Genomic DNA, 21,977 nt, shown 5'->3' with positions numbered 1-21,977 from the left:
GGGCGGATACATTGAGTAAAATGTCTCAGAAAAGATCCCTTAACCCAGCTATAAAGCAGTCTATTTATGTTTTTTCATATTTTCTGTAATAAACAACTTTTTCGAGAAAAAAATTTTTGTCCGGATTTAAGTGGCGGACCCTGTATATATATATATATACACTTTCTGACATATTTTTTGCATATTACGCAAATACGTTTCAGTGATTCAACGAAGGACTGGTGCATTAGATATTAGATTATACCAAAGACAGTTAGCCCAGAAAATGTAATTAAACAATGTTTCTTTGATATCGGAGTCAAAGTGGAAAATTGGAAATTAGGGCGTATAGTGTTTCAACTCTACAATGTCGTACCGCTCACATGAGAGAACTTCGCAGCTTTTTGAAATAAACGGTTTGTCGTATAGTACAAATTCTAAGTACAAATTCTAAAGAATCGTCTACAATGAGAGTAAGTAGTATAGAGTAAGAAGTAAGGTTCTTGGAGTTATTTCATTTTTGTCTATACAAGTAATTATTTCGCGTTTTTTGACACGCGTCTTTTATTGGCTGACAATAAGGCAGTAGGCAGAAATGAGAATTGCCCATTTCGTTATTCCTGTCTCGTTTCTTCATCGAAAAATAGTTTACTCTCTACTCCTACAGTCTTACTACCTTCATTGTAGACTAGCCATAAAAGTTTGCTATATACAAATACTGCTCGTCTGCAATATTTTTTCTAAAACGCAAACTGTCCTACAAATAATTTTGTTTATATGCAACAAATGCGCTATTGAAATCAAATCCTAGACGTTTAAAACAAGATTATGCTATCTACACATCTAAATATTATACTCGCATCCTTCTACGTTGTGCATTAAATCAAAATTTAAACTACCAGGAAATTACTCTATTTCATCGAATTGTCTGCGGTTACTGATGTCAGAACGGAGATGTCACAAAGTTTAATAATACCGACGGTACCTCTATATACGGCGACTCATTTGAAAAGGAAACCTTCAATTTGCGTTACAGTCCCGGTATTCTATCTACCCTATGACGATGATAATGGCAGAAACTATTCCAAGTTTAATCTCACTTTTAAGCGTTCGCTATCCGCGAACAATGATAAAATTGTTTTCGGCCAAGTGATCAAAAAAATGGCTAATATTTAAAAGGTAACACAACTTTGGTTGTTCAAATATTTTTCATTAAAATATAAAATACGCGTAGAAGCGAGTATATTCGGATTTCGGATCAACACGAACAGAATACATGTCGCCATCTAATAGATAGTTCGTAAATTATAATGTACAAAAACGACTCTTGCTTTGTATTTAAAAAATCGAATTTTTTTACTTTTTAGAGAGTGAGATATTGATTTTAATCACTTTTACTGTCACATATATATGAATTTGAATCTATCTATCGTGTATAATATGCTTTCGCTTTACTAAACAATATCACTTTACAAAAGATTTTAGCGCGTACGTGCGTTTAAATTAAACCGCAGAGATAAACTATTCATGTCCGCCATGATTAAATAGATTGAGGTATTTGGTACGAAGACTGGGAAGCTAATAAAATCAGTGATTGCATTAAATTGCGGAGTTCTGTTGAATAAACGTGCAATGTCAGAGCTGCAAATATGATCAGGATACATTATCTTCATCAGATGAGGATGTAATTTATCACATAATCTATATATAAATACTATCGATATTTAACTTAAGTCGAATTTTATCAAAACTTCACACAAATAAAGTAAAAAAATATATATATACTTGATTGCACGCAAAGTTAGTACATTGGTATAAATATTATTATATTCTCAATTTTTTTTTCTAAATGTTTAAACTTGTCAACTATTTTTATCAAATGTTTTGTAAAAAGAAATGTAACTAGACGCAAATTCTAGAAGAAGTAAACATATTAATGTCAATTGGAGAAACAAAAATATTTGTTCTACGTAAAGCGATTGATAAGTATATGAAACGACGCACAGATAGCGACAGTGGTATCATATTGATGATGTTGTCGTTGACGATCCCTTCAGAAGATAAATATCAAGCGCTACCTTCATTACTGTACGTAACTGTTTGTGTGACAGCTGCGTAAACAAAATCAGGAAAGTTTTCTTTGCAAACTCATCCGAACTTTACGTTTCGGTCATATTATGCACGTGACGCGCGATCTTTATTACAATTTCGAAAGATCTGTTTGTTGAAAATCTGCTTTGTTCTCGAATATAGACACGGGCCATATGGCAGTTAAATATTTCTAGCATCTATCGAGAGATGTCCGCTCCCGATTCCCCACGGAAATGTCCTACATTCCGCGAAATGATATACAGGGTGTCCCAGAATTGCCGTACAATCTCTCGTAGGCAAATAGAAAGAGTAAAACTGAGTCGAAAAGTCCTGAACCATTTTTTTCTATTATTTATAATAAAGGAATAATTATTGAGTAAATCAGGCCAATCAGTGCCGACCTTTAGCCAGGCGCACGTCAGTGAGCCGCGCGCCTGGTGTGTGTGAGCGCTTCTACCTGCCTACGAGAGATTGTACAGCAATTCTGGGACACCCTGTATATTCCGCATTCGCAACATTGATTAGACCCATTACGCTTTCGAGTAATGTCTTGGTAATAGGAACTCTCAACGCCTTGCTCTTTCTTTCAATTTTCTCTCTATATATCTCATTTCTTTTTTTATTTTTTGTGTGTATTTTTTCTTCTCGCGCGACGAGTATTATTAAAAAGTAGTCGAAATATGTGTGTAACACATTATTTTTACAACTTCCGCGTTTTCTTTCTCTGTATAAGTATGCTTTTATTTGACGTCATAATTTTGACAATATACGGTATATATATATATATATAATATTTATTTTATACAAAGATTTAATTTGCTGTAAAACATACGCCGCAATTATTGTGCATTGTGCATTGAGTGAAATGAACTCTCCAAACTACGTATAATTTTATCTCGTTGTTCATTAAGTTGCGCGGTTGCGCACAATGCTCGTTATTACATACAATTATTAGATTATTTATTACTATATTATTTATCATTGTATTATTTATTATTATATCGACGCGCGTTCCTTTAAACGCGCGTTACACGTTGCTGTTATTGGATTCGTGCAATCGGCACTACAGAAATTACGACTGAGCGTTATGACATTACACAGCAGCTGCCATAATAATTAATATCACAGTTCTCCGATATCATACTGGCAATAGGTATTACATCAAATCAATTACTGCTTCAAACGTCATCACAGCGCGTCGTCACAGTAATTATAACGTATTAATCATAATTATCAATGACAGTAATTAATTATATTTCACATCCGAGCGAAATAGGTATCTGATTCGATCGAGACGTGTTAATTTCCGCATCGCACATTTTATTACAGTTGAATAAAACTTGCGACCGCTTTTGTTGTGTTAATTTTCTGAGATGTTGCGTAGAATATACCGACAGACGGTACAAACGAGTCACGTGTTACTTGTCTCGACAAATTCTTCGTTAATTTTTTAAATGTTAAAAAAAACGCGAAAAATGCTCTGACCGATCAGTAAAATTATAACGAAGAGGCGGAGTTTGTGAATAGGATGTAAGAAATAAAGAGAGAGAGAGAGAGAGAGAGAGAGAGAGAGAGAGAGAGAGAGAGAGAGAGAGACGAACCAGCGGAATTAACAACAAGAATAACAACGAGAGTTTACTTGGAAAATTCGCGCTACAATCGCGGAAATAAAAAACAATTGACGTGGCGGAATCTAACAATCCGTATCTATCGATTAAACGCTATCACATTTACGTGACACAAAACTACGTTTACGAACCCGAGAATTAGACGACGCGCACGAGATGACTGTCCGCGATCGTCGTTCTAGAGAGAGCGGAATAAATACTCTCCTGACACACACTTGCGATCTCGCATTCGCGTGATTTGCGACGAAATTCGCGATTCGTGACACGGAATATGCCACAAGGAATTAAACCGAATTTACGGGTTTACAAACTGAAGACACACCGTCTTACCAATACAATACGGGTTCTCTGATTCCTCGACGGATCCTCGCCGTTGGAAGGACCGTGGCACTATTTTCGCTATAGTCATCAATCTTGTTCTCTGAACGTCCTGTCGGAATCACGGCTCGCGCGGAACGGTAACGAAAATCGATCCTTCGCGAGAGCATCAGCCGATCGACGCTGCGTGTCGCGACCTCGATCCTTTGCGGCGCGTTATCGACCTAGCGGGTTTAAGATCGCGCGTCGAACCAATGATTCGCTACCGCGTAATCTTCGCGGTGACAGCGTGGCGCCTTTTGAATATTCGGAAGAGACCGAAAACTTCTCCAACTGAAAGATCGTTCTCAATCCTCCTGAGTTCTCCGACTATAAGCTCGCGAACGTATAAATCTCCATCTCAGTTGCAGGAAGTCTGGCTGTCCCGTAGGAGAAGAAATTCCGGCTCTCCGTGAGATTTCCGACGCATGATGTCCCCCGGCGTGCACTTTTTTCTTCTCCGGCTTCACATCACGACGCTTCGCTCCTGATGTTGCTTCGCTTATCTCTCCTCCGGGTGATGGCTAACGATAACGAGCTGTGTCTCTCAGTTCGCTCACCGCCAAATTCCACACAAAGAAAATGCGTTTCTCGGCGTCCCGAGAACGCGATCGCAACACAACAAGTCTGCAATTCTCTGCAGCGTTCTGAGAATGCAACCGTAATACCAAAATAACGACCAAATCTAAAGTTCGAGATCTAACGCGCAACTACGAAAAATAGACGCGAAAAATCCAAAACAAAAATGAACAAACCTAAAGACGGGGAAATTGCTCTCTTTGTTCGCATCGATTCCGAGATAGGACACGACTTCCCGACGCTTTGTCAAAAGAATAACTAATTATCCGAGTGACTGGCGCCGTAAAGGCGTCGCGTCACAAACTTTGATAAGGGTTTACAATAAATATTAGAAATTGCAAATTACGGAACAAAATTTTCGAAAACGTCGATCTCGTAGCACGTTCATAAATTTAATGCAACGACTTGCTTGTTAATTCTTATTATTTTTAATAGCAAAAAATATGCAACATCTAGTCGTTACATCACGACGCGATTGATTTGAGTTTGAACAATAAAATCCTCCTTTCTCTCTTTCCGCGTCATCGATATATTGTAATATTTATCTTGATTATACGTGACTGGAAGCATCGGCTGTGCAAGTTTCCATTTTGCTAATTAGAAACAATTGTTCGTCTTTTGACATCGAGTTAAGCAACAACTTATTACGTGAACTGGGCGGTTATCAAACGTATGTATCACGATTGTTGCACGTGTGCTTCGCGACAGATCTTATTGATGTTTTTTTGCTCCCACCCACGCAAGAAAGATGTGTATTATCTCGCGACTTCTCTCTCTCTCTCTCTTGCTCTCTCTCTCTCTCTCTCTTGCTACCATTTAAACGTTTCAATATTTTTTCCGATAGCATGTAAGTAACAAAATAAAAAAAAATAAGGAAATGTTTTTCCGCGCTCTCTTTCTTTTTTATATTAACCTGGATAGATATATACTCCGGTGTACTCCGGTGCATATTTAGATGCAAAAGACACCATTATATACCGAGGCTAAGGATTTTAATCAGATATTTCCGAGCAAGAACTTCCAAGTGCTTTTCGCGTTTCTCTTTGTTTTGTCTCTCTTCTAGAAATCTCATCAGACTTCGGTTTGTATAATTTTCTAAATATATATATAGTCAAACCTCGATAATTCGAATCTTAAGGAAAGAGCTAAAATCTTCGAGTTGTAGAGGTTTTGACTTATCGAAGTTCTTTTTTCCTTTTCGCGAAGCGGGAGTGAACAAAATTTGCGTCTTATAAAGGTTTTCGAGTTATAGAGATTCGAGTTATCGAGGTTTGACTGTGTATATACATATATATTCTAATTATTACTATTCTAATTTATTATTTTCTAATATATATATATATATATATATATATATATGAGGAGTGAGTTTATATAGGGTTAACCCGGGTAAGATCGCCACAGTTTTCTTTAAATGCAAAAAACAGACCTTTATTTTTTTTATTTTTTAATATTGTTTTTTTTATTTTACTTCACTGAAGCTTAAAGTAATAATAACTATCAAAATTAAAGAGAAAACACTTAACAGAAATTTAATATTTTATAAAATATTAAAATGTATGCATTGGCCATCTTCCTTTTTAAGGGAAAGATGGCCATACATGTTTTTTTGTAAAAGATATAAGTAAAACTTATATAATTATTTAATTTAATTATATATTTAGTAATTTTTTTTTATACGTTAAATACAATATATTTATTGTACGTAAAAGATTATCACATATTGTTGTTAATGTTTTCATGCACAGTATTTTTTTAATTATGAAACGCAACTTTATGTAAACTATAAAAACAATTAGCAAAAAAAACATTTTTATTTCGATGATTAAATACATTGTAGATTATACTAGCCATAAAAAAATATATATATTATTATATGTAACTTTTGTAAAAAACATGGGCCATCTTTCCCGAAGTGTGAGGAAAAGATAACATAGTATTTATAAATAAATAATAAAAATAAAAATACACAAATTATTGGTTACATTATAAGTTATGTGCCTTTATCATGTATGTAATATTGATTACGACAGTTTAACTATAATTTATTCGACGTTACAGCTTTTAGACATACGTAAAAGTTTGCAGGCAATCGAAAGTAAAAACATTATATAATTTTCACAATATTGTTATTTTAAATAGTGTACGCACATAAACTACTGTAAATACTGATTATCTTTAAGAATGGTTACAAAAATGCACTGTTAAACAATTATTGGTGAAATTACAGTCTATGACCATCTTTTCCGTATGGCCATAATATCTCTATTTACCCTATATATGATCTAATCTATTCTTAGCACTTTTGTCAAAGTGAAATTTCACGATACTTCGAAGCAAAAACAGAAATAATAGATTTTCGCAGATATATAGCACTCTTTGTAAATACATCGAAATCCAAATATGTCAGATCTTGTCATGTGCAATTTAATTATTTGTCAATCGAGATAAAAGAGAGAGAGAGAGACAGAGAGAGAATTGAACAAATTTGTTAGAAAGGAAACTATCGGCGTAGTTGAAGTAAGAATTTCAGTAGTTTCATATATCTACTTGTTACTTGGCGATGATCTGCGGTAACGAAGCCTGCGATTACTGACCCGTTTATGCCACCAAACGAAATGATCGAAATACCTTTATGAGATTATCCAATCGTCGGGTATCCGTCGAAATGCGGTAAACTCTGCACGGATCGTCTGCACGCTCGGGGAATTAGGTCGCTAATTGTATAGAATTGGTGCATTTGGATCACTTCCGCACGCGTGGAACGCAATTGAACGAACAGCCGCACTGGATCGTTTTGATCATCAGTCAAGCTCTCTCGTTCTGTTAAACTTTTTCGAAACTTGCTTTAACCTCGTCAAAAGATCTCTTACACTAAATCTTTATTCGACGATATAGTAACACGTTTTTCTCGTTCGGATAACTCGATTATCTTTCAACAAAGAGTGTTTGTTCTTCGCGAGTTCTTTTTGTTCGTTGCCGACGATCATGACGAAAACAGTAATATAAAAAAAAAGTAGGAAGTAGGTATATTCTTTTTCCCATTGCCTGTATACAATGTATTGTGATTAATGCAGGTTTCATTCGCGTATATACACATATGTAACATTCGTTTACTTTTCTTTCTTTCAACACAAACGTTGACTGTTCGTGTTGCGTATATTTCGGCAGTGTACAAAAGTAAATAAAAATTCTTTTATTTGATCAAATATTTGTCGCAATCAAACAGCATATACGTATGTTTACGCGTCTCATTGATTTTTATTTATTGTACGAGTAAATTTATTCGAGAGAAAAAAGAATGAAAGAAAAAGAAAAAACATTGTGAAAGTGTGTGTAATTTTCGAGCATTTGTCTTTTTCGCGATATATCATTCCCCAATGAAGCGATACGTCATTATTCCCGAACTTCACGAAAAATCAAAGGGTCTGAGGAGAAAGAAACGCGAATAATAGTGAGCACGAATACACATTGTTCTTCGAACATGACACCACGTTTTTCTCATCGTAAATTACGCAAAAAATTCGAGAAAACTTTTTATATATAAATTAAAGATGTTAACAGTTTTTCATAATTGCACAATAAAAAACTAGAAATTTTTCCGGAAAATATAAGATTTTTGTACACGTGGATAAATGGAAGTAAATTTAGAACTAAATAAATGATGAGATACACTGGTTAGGAAACTACTTTGGTCAATTTTGCATCGGAATGTGCTCTTTGAGAAAGCAACACTTGCGAAGAGAAGACGGTTGCAAAGAGAATTTAAAGGCAACTTGCTTTACGCAGAAATACAAGCAAACTCGCTGCGAATATATATATGTATGTCTGCCAGTAGGAAACAAAGGGTTTCATCGCGCGCGCGCGCGCGCTTTCACGCGAAAGAGGAATGTCACGAAAATTGAAGCGATGCAATTGCGATAAGACTATGTTACTTTCCCATTGACTCGAAACAGATGGGACTATCAAAGACAATCGAATAAAGTGTCACATTTCGCATAGTTTACATTTAACAAATTATTTTTTTCCCGCATCTGTAAAGTTTTCATCATTTTTCTCCGCTGAAAACTCTCTCTCTCTCTCTCTCTCAGAAACATTACGTTATACTATTCACAGAATAATGTTTGTAAGCTCGAGAACATACATTGTTACGTAAGAGCTCTTTGCAACAGCTCGATTGCAGTTTGCCCCAAGGCACATACTGCACGAAGAAAGTTAAATGTTCAGACTGGCCTTTAAACGCATCACGCGGCCTGTCATTATGATGTTCCCGGCTTGCAAATGTTCGAAGTTAAGCGGCAGCGAACATTAAACTTCGTCGCGCGAGAAAGTTTTCGTAACATGTTACAACATTGTCGCTTATACATGTACAGCGTCTTTGACATCATCAGTGAACTTGCAAACTTGACCGCAAAATGTAACACGTTAGAGTCTACTTCGTGTTTCTTGTTTTTTTTTACATAAACGTGTGTCTCTGAAACAGGGTACATAATCTATCCTACATTCTTCGTAAATTTTATTGTAATTATTCTAAAAATCACAACGGTATAAACGAATTGTTATATTATACAGCTTCAAACTCCTACATCAATTATTCAATCCTTTGCAAAACCTTCATCCAACTGTATCATAAAACTCCGCTTGAATATATATATATATATATATATAACTAAATATAACAATAACACACGTTTCTGACGTTACAACAGATATCGAAACTTTGTGCTCTTTGACGCGCTTGAGTTTACCTTGAGCTTCGCGGATTAACTACGCTACAATGAAAGTTCACGCAACTTTGCCTCCAATTAGAACGGAAGATTCGACCCTCAATCCCGGTGATCTATCAGCGCAAACGGCAGACACGTTATACCCTCAAGAACTGATCGTAGATATTGTTCGGAAGTTCTCTCTCTCTCTCTCGGGTTACGCAAACTTCATCGTTACCGAGTTTTCGTATATACGAGTATACACACAATGATATCGTTATTTGCGCAAGACCATGGAAACAGATTTCAATTGGATATTATTCCGTATTACAGCTGTAATGAAATTACCTTGCGATATAACGCAAGATACGGATAAATTGACTGAGTTTCCAAAACTGTACCAAACGTCAGATTGCAGTGGAGAAACGCGTAATGCCGGGGATAGACTATGCGCGTATTCGTATAATTCGTGATTCGCGATTCGTAGCGACGCGCTACGTAGCTACGTAGTAGTCGCGCGAATCGCGAATCACGAATCACGAATACACGCATAGTCTATTCCCAGCATAAGAGGTAATTCGAATAACACCGTCTTACGCGCGCAATACTTCAGATAAATCGGAAGTTGATTTGATTGTCATCTACAAGGCAATTTATTATTCGCGTTAGAGAGATTTTTCTCGACAGTGTGCAGAATCGTGCAAAATGTGGGCAAATCGAAATGCGCACAAGCGAAACAAATTTTTGATCGAGAGAGTTTCATCATCTTAATGGAATTTTCTCTTTGCGCCCGACACAGAGAAATGAAAAAAAAAAAAGGAAAGAAAAGTTGCATAGCAAAATCTTTCTATAATACGACTACGTCCGTAGTCAATGCTGACGGATTGTCAACGTGTATCTGGAAAATGATTTCTTTAACTTTTGACACATGAGTCTCACAGAAGAGAAGAAATCACTTCTGCAATTGTTTTTTTTTTTTTTTTTTTTCGAATGACCGTCTCTTTTAAAAATTGTAAAAAAGCAAAAGAATGTGGAATTACGTTATGTTTTCTCCCGAATTTGTCGGATGAATTCGGACGTGAAGAGAAAATCTCTCTCTTTCGCTCTCGACAAAATTGGATTCCGAACCGTTAAAGACGTCACATTAGTTTCTAATCTCGTTTAAAGACTCCCGAAGTCAAGTTTACCACAAATTTTGCGCATACCGCATAATTCATTCGGGGATTAAAGTGACGACGGTATGTGTGAGAAACGCCAAAATGCACTTGTAAAGAGATTACATTATAATGCACGCGGCTTTGTCGTAGATTCCCACAGGTGTGGCAACAGGCTCCGATGGCACAAAAGGATTTTCTCGCGTCGGAGTGCAAGTCGGTATGCTCGCTTACAGAAATGTAAAGTGATCCGTAAGTACGCCGTCGATCACACGCGAATGAGATTCAGCGTGATTCATCATCACTCAGAATCGCAGAATTTAATTTGAAATCCAATCAATCATTTGCAACATATTTCGATTACGGTCACAACAAAAGCAACACATTCTACGCAAATAAATTAATTTGCGAACATTTGTTATTCAGCGCATAATTTTGCACGACAATTACGTATGCTTCGTATATACCTTCTCTTTTTTTTTTTTAATGTTATTATTTATTTATTTGTTTAAAGCTTAATTACGGCCAAACAGAACGACGAAGCTACATTTAATGTACAATAAACAATGATTAAAAAATCGCGTCCAAATTCATTGCGTCGAAATACGCACCAAAACAATTAGCACAAGCGCGATCTTATTGCATATCTAGACAATGCTATTTGGACTATTCGCGTTATTAGTGTGTAATTAACATCATTGGTATCCGAATTGCCTAGATATCGAATGCGTACATACATATGTCGATTGATAATCCGTTAGATTTTGATCGCTCTCGTAATTCTACGAATATCTGTGTACGTATATGTGTGTACATACCGGCGTCTTAATGAAAATCAATAAGTGTAATTAAAACGGTTGCAGTTGCATCGGAATCTCTAAAACGGCACACAACCGACGGAATGGATATATCTCGTTTAAACGAGAGAGATATCTGTATTCATTTGTTTTTTGTTACAAATAGAAAGCGTTTTCAGAAATGTTGCAGAAAAAAATGATCGATTTAATAGAAAAAACGTTGACAAGTAATTATTTTAACGATTTTGACTGCAATGACAATCTTGTTTTACGCGACGTTTGACGTTTATAGAAAAACCGCGGAAATATATAACCTTAACAGCTGAACAGAAAATATAATCGTCAAGAGAGTATCGATTTGCTCTGAACAAATCGGTGGCTTTTCTTATTTAAAGCAAATACCGAAATATGCTGATAATTTATTCCGGGAAATGGCACGAGAATTCTAAATAAGATAAAAGGTTTTATACAGTTGACATACTTTCCTGACGAGCCGAAAGAAGAACGTCCGCAATTCTCGCGATCTTTGAAGTATTCGCGCCTTGACGCACACATCGCGTGACAAATGGTGCAAAGGGCGTTACGTCGTTTTATATAAAGATCATAAAAGAAGCGTGACACGTCAGAAATAATGGAGAAAATGGAAAATAAATTTTAATGGACTAGGCGTGCGCGAACATCAAGATATTCGAACGTAATACACTTTGAGTTTTAAATACGCGCTGCGTCGAAAAAAAAATCGTAAGCGTTCGCAACGGAAATTTCTCAAAAATTACGAGCTTGGCAGATATAAATATAAATAAAATATTCGTGAACTTTTTAATCGGCACCATAAATAAATTTTCCCCGAAAACGAGTTTCTGCTCCGGAACAACTTTTGTAGTTTTAAACTGACGTATGTATATCGCACTAGCTTTTGGAACATTTCGCAAGTATCTATATAAATTTCATACAAATCTAAGAAGTTTTTAATATTAAAGTTTGTGAAAGTTGTTTTTTATAAAGTTCTCTAAAGCTTTCTCTCTCTCTCTCTTTCTCTATCTCTATCTCTCTATTTAAAACTCGTGCGCGCGCAAAGTTTTAAAACATTTTGCCAACTCTTTTCTCTCTCTCTCTTTTTTCCAAAAAAAAAACATAACTATATTATTCTCTATATTTATTTTTTATAAAAAAAAAAAAGCAACGCGCGACGCTGTAATTTATTTATTGCAAATAATATTAGTAGATTATATTAAATTTAGTAGATTAGTAGATTATACAAAATGTTAACTAAGCGTTATTTATAATTGTTAAATAGTTTGCAAAGTGACAAGGTGGATAAACTTACGGCAGAAAATTCACTTTAGTTTCCGGTACGTGTTGAAAGTCATTAAAATACGTGCATATAGTCGGTAACCCACTCACCGCAAGTTTCCACCTGCTCGAAAACTAATTAAACGCGCGCGCGCGCGAGTAACGCTTCTGTATAAAAGTAACTACTCAAAATATATTCTGGTATGTTGTTGTCTTATCTAGAAATAATCGCAAATGAATAGCAAAGTTTTATCTGGATTTGCATATTATGCAGCACCTACGTTACGCGGTAGATACCACATGCATATATTCATACACGCGGTACACCAGCGACAAAAAAAAAAAAAAATACATCTTATCAAGCGGGAAGCGATTCAACCATCCGCGTCGCGTTTTTCCGAGAAATTTATTGCATTTTATTCGGGTTCTTTGCAAAAACGCTTCATCGAGATATTTTTCTTCTTTTCAGTTTTTTAACTCTCTAACATGTCAAAGGCTCAAGCTAAATCAGACTTCTCTCGTTTCGTTTCACTTCATTCAGTTTTTTTTTTTTTTTCTTCTTACGAATGTAGGGTATCAATTCACGAGAAATGAACGCGAGCTACCTTATAAAAGCGAAGAAGAAGCGGCAAAAATGCCGGAGATAGCGCGATCAAGCTGGTATTTAGACACAAAAAATAGTCTATAAAAACACAAAAAAAGAAAACCATGTTCCATTTGTCACATTTTTCGACGCTCCCGATAAAAAACATATGTGTGCTTTCGGTATTTCACCGGTAAAGTTTTATTTTATGCTAAATACACTATAACGTTTGCACGGTAAAAGTTGCACACAAATCTGGTTGGGAAAATCAAATGGAATTTTATCTACAATTTAATGCAAAGCGCATTTTATGATTTTGCAGAAATCTTACTTCACACAGATATAATTTATATAATTTTTATTCAGGAACTGAAAAAGAAACATAAGTCACTTTTGGGTGCGCATATATACATATATGTTTCTTTTTCGGTGCCATTCAGTGAGTGTGAAATTGCTCGCTCGAGCATAGCTGCTTAATATGTCGGAAAGTCGTGTGCGCGTGATATTTTTCGCGAGAAGCTGGCTAACACGAGCGGCCGCTGCCGCGTCTCGGGAGAAAAAGAAACAATCGTTTTTTCTATTATTCTCTCATTTAAATCGAGAATCCAATGCAAATGAATCGCACGAAGTTCGAGGCGAGCGCTTGGTTACATGCAATCGCATTTTATTCGCGTTTGAAAGCACGTCGGGGAAAAGAAAAAGCAAAACTCTTAACAATAAATTCGTGCACAAACGAGCTTCTATAGATATTTTGATAATGTGAACTGTTAAACTAAAAGAATCGTTGAAAGTTATTGCAAAATAAGTGTTAAAAAAGAATTTCATTGTATGGATTTCTCCAAGGAGATCTTACAGAAAGAAAGCACTTCGTAAAAACGAACAGCTGTACCTACTGTGACTCGAGTTACATAGGATTTCAGCTTGAAAATCTGTTTTTACAAGCAAAGTTTTCTTACAAGTGAAATAACATTGAATTTTATTCGGTCAGTCCATATATTTTTTTAAATAAAACTTTCTACAGTAATATATTAATTATTTAAAACAATGTTTGCGATTGAAGAAAATTATTACTATGAGATTTATATTTGTAATAATGAGAAAGAAATTTTTTATTTTTTTTTTTATGTTGTTTGTGCAATGTCGAGCCGCGCGCGAAATTTGTCATTTGTAGTTTTGAGTTATTTCACATCTCATTCTGTTTTACATTTTTTGTAATCTAGTAAATAGCTGCCATCTACACCTCTTCCCTCTCCTTGTTCAGTTTTTTTTGTGACGTGTGTTTAATCCAGTTGTTGTCACAAAAGGGCCGTGAGAGCATGTAACGCATTTTGAAATAAAGTTGTGATTACTACAATAAAAAGGCGTAAAGTTCACAGCGCGTAAGAGAGAGTTTACAAATACTGGACAAACAATATATGTTTAAATCAAATTTAATTATATTTATAGATATTTTATAATAATATTAATAGATAAATCATATTAAATATATTAATATAATTATATTAATTATATTAATAGATAAATAATATATATATACATATATATGTATACATAAATAAACACGCGAAACATTAAAAACTTAGAAAATACTAGCCGTCATAAATCATTTACAAAAGCAAGGTTAAAACATCGTGAAAAAAGTTCCGTCGTCTCGCAGCTGCAGATAGCAGCCCGTGAGCATAATTATCATTCTTGTTTAAAGTAAACATATTCAAGGAGATTCGTTTTGAGAAGAGAAATGGCCGAGACGAGAAAAAGAAAGACCAACTAGAAAATATAGCATCAGAAAAAGATTGCGAGTGATTTCATTAAAACTAGCGATACTACTTTTATTTTTCTTAAGCTCAAATAAATCTCTTTCTTTCTCTCACATTCTCATTGTTATTAAGTTTACTTGCGCATTCTTTATCTTTGTGCGAATTTTAAGCCAGAGCTTATTGCAAAAACGTTGTTTTGCAAAATTTCATCTTTTCAAAGAACGAATAAGAAATTTAATTTATCTACTTTAATCAATATATTGATTTGTTGTATAATGTTTGTATAATTATCGAAAAACACACACAGTTATCACATACTGATGTGTTCTGTTATGAATTTCATATTTTCGAATTAAAACTCTTCGACGAGAAATTGAATAAAACATACATATCTATTTATATATTCTTTAATTAATATCACGCAATATATATTGTTGCATTTATTTCATTCAGCTTTTGTATAAAACAGAAATTCTCTGCTTTCTGCGTTTTCAAGTTTTCTCAGATAGCGCGTCTGAAACACAGACAGCGTGCAGATCGAATCTGTCGGGTACGACTACGTTTGTGACAATGATTAATAGATCTGGTTTTATCGTCGTAACGTAGCAAACGAGGCTTTGCACAGTGAAGAGGTGTAATTAATCCATGTAGATCACATGACATTGTTCGTCAAATCTTTTTTGTCTCTTAATAGCTCGGACGTGTTAGCGTACATATAAGTGATATATAAAATGAAATTTTACATTTTATACATTTGATACAACTTGTCACGAGTGTTTTAATCTTTACACCGTAAAAATTATAAAATATCAATGATCGTGGTAAAGAGAAAATATTTTGTTCTCAATATATTTGTGCAATACTTGTGTTTTTCTATCGGTTTTGTTTTTCCTCGTATATGCAGAATAAATAAAGATTTTACATGTGTCGCGTCATTTCGAATTCTATACACACATCCAATTTTAATATCCTAACAGCTTCTGTCTTTCTCGATATCATAATGTCGGCTTTTAGCAAGACTTTGCGATTTATGATTCTACTATGAAACGCATTAAGTACTTCAAAGCTTTCGTAGAAGCTTTCACATCATTATCGAAGGAAATGGTTAAGAAAACTGCATCTTTCAGCAAAAATATTTTCTCAAAATGAGAGAGATTCATTTTTCTTCAAGTCGATACCTTATTCTTTTAATCTGTGTGAATCATCATCGGATTTTCACAGATTGTTGACGTAACTTGTAAAATCTTGACATTCCCGCGTAAAATTTGCTAAATGGATAGAAAAAATTTCTCAAAACTATTTTTAAACATAATTTAAACAAATGAATGAAATAAATTCGGTTTGTAGAAGCCGTTTGCAGGATGTTGCGCAGAGAATGTGCTTAAATATATATATACGTATACACATATATACTTCGAAATAATTTTTTTCCTCCATATAGGATGTTGGATTTGCATCACATATATATAAAGGACCCCGTTTATCCCCCTAACTAATTTTAAAATATTGCGAAAAAAAATTCTCTGCACAACATCCTGCAAACGGCTTCTGCAACCGAATTTATTTCATTCATTAGTTTAAAGACTCATGAGCCCGAAGAATCTTCTTCTTGTTATTGTTAATTTATAATTTAAACAATTCTATATGCGCGCGCATACAGAGGAAAGTGACCAAACCCAAGCCCGGATCCATAAAGTGGATTACTTTATCTTTGTGTGCTTTATCTTTGTGCTCTCTGTAAGCTGCTGCAACTTGGTGGCGAGCGCTAAAACTAGCAGTTCGGACGACAAAAAAAAGACATGCTGTTGTAGAGCATGCTGTCTCATTCGTCTTCGAGATAAAGTGCGCTTATTTTTCGCGATTCGCGTTTTCCAACATTTTTACGTGCGGTGCAGGCTTGAACACTTCTACCGGGAAAAAAATGGATTAGATCTAATTTAAATCTAACGAGATAAAAAAAATGGAAAAATAGATGTAATTAGATCCGAATTAAAAATCTAAATAGATATAAAGTAGATCTATAAATAGATACAAAAGATATCTAAATAGATCTATGTATATATTGACACTTTATTTTCTTAGATCTACTCTTTATATCTACTGAGATCTACTATATTATTGTAGATCACATCTCAGATCTGTTCAGATTTGCTTAGATCCAATTGTAAATAGATCTGAGTAGATCTAAAGTAGATCTAAAGTAGATCTAAAGTAGAATAAAGTGTCAATTTACATAGATCTATTTAGATATCTCTTGTATCTATTTACAGATCTATATATGCTTTATATCTATTTAGATTTAATTTAGATCTAATTAGATTCTTTTTTTCATTTTTTCATTTTTTTTTTTTATCTCGTTAGATTTAAATCAGATCTATTCCATTTTTTCCCTAGCTGTGACCTGTAGTTCGATGATAAGTGCACGTTATCATATACAGTAGAAATCCTGACTAGATATGTTACATTTTCATATAGTTAAAACGCTTTTCTAGTAAAGCGTTTTGAGTAATAACGGTCTTTTGTGTATGCAAGTCGGTGGCTTATGTCGAGCCATATGATTCCTAAAGTGGGGCCTCCCTTTTTCCACATATATTTACAAACAATGAGGTTTTATAGAAATTAGAGCTGTCAAAACTTAAAAAAAAAAGTACAAACATTGTATTTTAAAAAAAATATAATACTGTATTTTTAAAGAATATAAAAACAGTTTGTAATTTTATTGTTTTATCACTATATTCCCAATACATGTTCATATTTTACTTATGTTGGTTTATAAATGTGATGTAGTTTAATATATATGTATCATAGTCACTGGGTGCTTTCCAACTACGTACACAGGCAACACTGTGTAACACTGTGTCCATTAGTGTGAGAAAAAGCATATCAGTGCGTCTCACTCACACTAGTGGACACTGTGTAACACAGTGTCGCCTGTGTACGTAGTTGGAAAGCACCAACTAATCGGCCCTTTGGGAGCCTTCTAGAAGAAGCTTACTTTTATCGAAAAGTAAGACTTCCCATTTTTACTACAAAAATTAATTTTATAAATTTTTCTTATTATTAAAAAATTTTCATTACAGAATCATTGCAAGGAATAATGACAAAGTTGTTTCAGATTATTTCAAAATTTTTTACGCTTTTACACTTACTCAGAATAGCCAAAAAACAAACCGGGGGTTCGCTTTTGGTCACTTTCTTCTATATATTCTATAGATTCTATACATGTTTGAGAAAACGTCCTGTAAGCCAATTTAGCGGTATATAAAGAAAGTTAATTAAAATTTGTCCATCATACCGAAAACACAGGATTCTGCAGCTACACAGGATCTTCACTTTCCTCATATTCCGTTTTCTCTCTATGCAGCACTTGTAATTGAAAAACTTTTGTCGGATAAAGGATAGGGTGGGATATTTTTTGTCTGCCGATACCAATCGTAAAACTTTATTGAGTGCAGAAGCGGAGCGAAAAATGAATTTGTTGCGGCATTGTATGAACGTGAGCAAGCGTGAGTGATCGCATTGCATTTTTCCTCTATTTCTGTGTATATATGAACTGTGTGTGTTTTGAATTTTCCTAGTTTCCATATTTGCCAGTACACTTTCGTAGTCGAATGAACGTTATTTTGTTGACACTTGCGTGCACGCTATTTTTGTAACGTTATGTTATGTTGATAATAAGTACATTATGTGTATTTTGCACATATATTTAAGTAAGTTACAAATATAATAAAATTGACAACAGAATTTATTGTTCGATAAATATAATTGTTTATGTGAAAAAAGCTATGTAAAATTTAAACACTTAACAATTATATTATTTCCACGATGAGAATTTTGCTAATATATAAACGGGAAAAAGTGCAAGTATACCAAAAATTGCAAGTATACCAAAAATTGCAAGTATACCAAAAATTTATTGTTTATTTATGAAATCGTTAATTTTGAACTACAGTGTATTGATCGAGAAAGTTTGCGGTGCGTTGAAAAGTTTGTTTTCTTACGTATCTTGAGTATTGCCATAGAAAGCAATGTGTGTGTGTGTGTACTTATTTTTTCTTTTTTTTTCTGTTCGCCTATTGTTGTCGGAGAGAATCAATTTTATTTTGTCGCTCTTCTCGGAACAATTTCGAGATTGATTTCCGTCTCGCGATGACCTATGGAAAATTACACTTTCGACAAGGTACCATCGAAAATTTTTCGTGGACGAGACGAGTCGATGGACCAGCATGACGCATAAAAATGAAATTCAATAAACGCACGTGTATCGCAGACCGAATTGTATTTCCAGAAAAAGCGTTTTTCCGTCATTGAAAGTTCTCTTTCATGTTTTTCTTTTTATCGTGAGATTCTGAAACATTGCATGATAAGTAATAAATGAGAATTATAATAAAATAGTTAATAATCTTTAAAGTAATGTAAATGTTTTTAATTCAAATGTATTGTGTTATCGAATATTCACTTCATGAAAATATCGTTTACAACTTATATATCTCATTCACTGTCAATATTTCCATTGATTTTGATTATATATAAAATGTAGAATGTGTGATAAAAATTGATAAAGATATACATGTATATGATGGAAATACAAATGTGTGTATGAACAATTTCATATAATTCTACATATAAAAAGAGAGTGTAATATTCATTAAAATAATAATTTCCTTTGAATATCAAATAGCACAAGAAATATATATTCCTGATACAATTCTGCGAATGCAATACAGAAAGATTGAAATATGTTTGGAAAAAAGAAAAAAAAAATAGCTAGCGCCATGTCGCGACGGACACGGAATAATTTATATTCGCTTTTTTCTGTAATCAAACGATATGACATCGTGCCGGAGATCAATATAAGCACTCTGACGATAGAATACTAAATAAGTTATTTATTGAAAATAGACACTGGTTGAAAATCGAATATTGAAGCACACTAACTAAATTGTTATATCAGATGTTTCATATATGCACATATCCATATATGTTTTATATATCCATATCCAAATAAACTTCAAAGACACTGAAGCGTGACAATAAAATGCAATAAATTCACAGTGAGACAAAACTATCTGTGCGCTTACTAGCTCTGAAAATATTGAAAATTGTTAATCATAATCGTGAATTTGGTATCTTTCTTTGCTCCAATCGAGTTGGCAAAAATGTTTAATGATACGCGTGTGCGCTATATAGCAACAACGTTTACCAAACGTTTCTTGCAAAGTTAAAAAAGCTTTTTAAAAAGTTAAAAGATTTTTCATAAGAAAACTATGCAATAACATAAATGTTTATAACACAAATTAGCAACCGACTAAAAATAAGATAATTTCGTCACTCCCTACGTAATAATCCCGTAACTCCAAAACGTAAATTTTAGAAGAGAGCAGTTTAAAAGTTGAAAGCTTCATATAGTTTCTCTAGTTAAGGGATCTTTCGGTTAAAAATTTTTACTTTACTTATGAATATTTTTTTTTTAATATTTGGTGACCATAAAGAACATGACTTTCTAAGTATCACTATGCTATAAGCAAAACTGAAAATCCCGTAGGTGACACTCATGTAATTATACGTAGGGAGTGACAATTTAAGCATTTTTTTGGGGCTTTTTTCTCTTTCTCGTTTAATTATATTATTACATCAAGAGGCACGGTAGTGCCTATTACAGGCGAAATTCACGTAATTGAGAAGTGGGAAAATTTTCACGGGGCGCAATATTTCAAGAACGACTAAACCGATCACTTTATGATTTTTTTGTTTCTCATGTACTTTTCGTTCATTTAAGTGCGGCGGTGCAATACAACAATGTTTACAATGTAATTCAGCATATCTTGACTTTCAAAGCCGAAATTCCTAATTATCTTCCAATTATAACGAAGAAGAGAAGGAGGATGTACATTGACCTGTTAATTCGCTACAGCTATTCGCGATTGTCAAATATGTTATGAACAATATGATTATTTTCTTTCTAACGTAATTCTTTAAATGTAACTCAATATGGAGAGCAATATGTACAGTAGTATGTGTAGTAATGCAAATATAAACATGAAAATTGTTCGTAGAGTTATATCGTGGCACATGCATGCTTATATGTAAAACTTATTCAGATTTTAAGTACAAAGTTTAATATGGTTTAGAAAACTTTATAGATTTTATTATTGCATGCAGTAAATTCTTTGACGACGTGCGGACAATATACAGAGAAGTGCACCGTATCGAGCCGCGTCAGAGGAAGTATTTCTCTCTCTTCCGGTTGCTCCTACTACCGTATCATACTCCTTCGATCTCGAACCGCTGGCAGAGACCGAAGGAGAACGGCGCGCGGTAAAAGAAGCAGCCGGAAGAGAAATATTCAAGAAATACTTCCCCCGACACGGCACGATGTGGCGCACTCTTCTGTACAATATTATATTACTTTTATATTTTAATATGTTATATATATTTAAGAGTATATATATACAGGGTGTCCCAGAATTGGTTTAACATCTCTCGTAGACAGGTAGAAGGAATAAAACTGAGGTGAAAAGTCCTGAACCATTTTGCTAGATTCGCAATAGTTACCGAGATTTTAAGTAACAAAAATCCGCGAATAAGCGTGCATCAGGCTGTCTTACGCGCGTAGGACAGCCCGGCGCGCTTCACACAATTACATTTTAATATGTATATGTTATAGTATATGCTGTTATATTNGTAACTATTGCGAATCTAGCAAAATGGTATAGGACTTTTCACCTCAGTTTTATTCCTTCTACCTGTCTACGAGAGATGTTAAACCAATTCTGGGACACCCTGTATATTTACATAAATATATATATAAATATATATACATGTATATAAATTTAGTTAATGTATATTCTTAAAGCTTATACATAGAAAATATTGCTTTTCTTACACAAAAGAATTTTATTACATAGTCTCATTTTATTTTTGTAAAAAAACTTCTGATTATACGAAATTATACATGTATATATTTACATAAATTACTTTTTACATAAATTGTGCGCATATAAGATACATATAAAGACAATTTTAACATATTTTATAATAGTATATCATTAT

At 34.0% G+C, this 21,977-nt stretch overlaps 1 long non-coding RNA gene across 1 annotated transcript in view; it reads left to right on the top strand.

Moving 5' to 3' along the window:
• Window positions 1-1,749, top strand: part of LOC109856839 — a 3,244-nt gene extending 1,495 nt beyond the window's left edge. The window contains exons 3-5 of the long non-coding RNA XR_002250423.1: window positions 204-395; window positions 882-1,158; window positions 1,458-1,749. This is a non-coding gene — a long non-coding RNA (uncharacterized LOC109856839). The remainder of the gene's footprint in view (window positions 1-203; window positions 396-881; window positions 1,159-1,457) is intronic.
• Window positions 1,750-21,977: the final 20,228 nt, after the last annotated feature.

Source organism: Pseudomyrmex gracilis, unplaced genomic scaffold (assembly GCF_002006095.1).
Source record: "Pseudomyrmex gracilis isolate BER0280 unplaced genomic scaffold, ASM200609v1 scaffold_136, whole genome shotgun sequence".
NCBI lineage: Eukaryota > Metazoa > Arthropoda > Insecta > Hymenoptera > Formicidae > Pseudomyrmex > Pseudomyrmex gracilis.
The sequence above is the reverse complement of the archived record's forward strand: the minus strand, read 5'-3'. Positions and strand labels throughout refer to the sequence as shown.